This window comes from Triticum dicoccoides, chromosome 2B (assembly GCF_002162155.2).
Source record: "Triticum dicoccoides isolate Atlit2015 ecotype Zavitan chromosome 2B, WEW_v2.0, whole genome shotgun sequence".
In the NCBI taxonomy this organism is placed as follows: Eukaryota; Viridiplantae; Streptophyta; class Magnoliopsida; order Poales; family Poaceae; genus Triticum; species Triticum dicoccoides.
Window position 1 is genome coordinate 400,445,576 of NC_041383.1, and position 802 is coordinate 400,446,377.

The window sequence follows — 802 nt, forward strand, 5'->3', positions numbered from 1 at the left end:
CTATATGAAAAACTTGCTTGCTTCTTCGAATCTCGAAATAACAGAACATATAGAAAGTGTTTTTGTGATTTTTCCATTCTCTTCGGGGAACCTATAGAAAGATTATCAGACGGCTTTCATGATATTATGCTTCCTTGCCCGTGTGGAACATGTGTGAGCATTATGTTTTTCCAACAAGTGATCCGACTGGAAGAAGTGTTATGTGTTATATGAGGACTTCGAGATCAAATAGAGAATCTGTCTCTCCATTCTTCATGAGCCACTTATTTCTCCGAAATCAGAGATCAGAGTGATTTTCCTCCTTTTTCCCAAATAGTCGACGGTCTTACACCATTGGGATACTTCGGATAAACTGGAGTACATATATGAGAGACCGGTGCTAAAACCTTTTCTCGAGATATCTTCCAGATTCTTAGGGTCCTTGCTCCGGATCTCGCCCCCCCGGTGCGAAAGCAGTTGGTTCCATAGTTTGAGAATTCTACTAATTCCAAGTATTCCATTATTATTATTAAATAAGAGAATATAAAAGTAAAGAGGAGAAGACATAACCAGAAGAATTGTGAGAAATAAGTTAATTTATCAAGTTGAGGCATTTCGATTTGGATTTCAAATAAGAAAAAAAAGGATTTTGTGAAATTTAGGAGTCGTTCGAAAGCATCAGGAGGGAAGAACTCAGATAGAAAGGCAGGCGAAGTTGGCGGCCAACCTAATTCCCCTCCCAGTTGTACCCTTGTGCATCCCCTTCGTAAACGATTTCCACTGGATCTGGAGATTCCCCGGGGCCCCCCGAATCATCATCTTC

General features: G+C 40.4%; 1 pseudogene; it reads right to left on the reverse strand.

The window, feature by feature from the left end:
- Positions 1–6: 6 nt before the first annotated feature.
- On the reverse strand, positions 7–802 carry LOC119367751 (annotated as a pseudogene).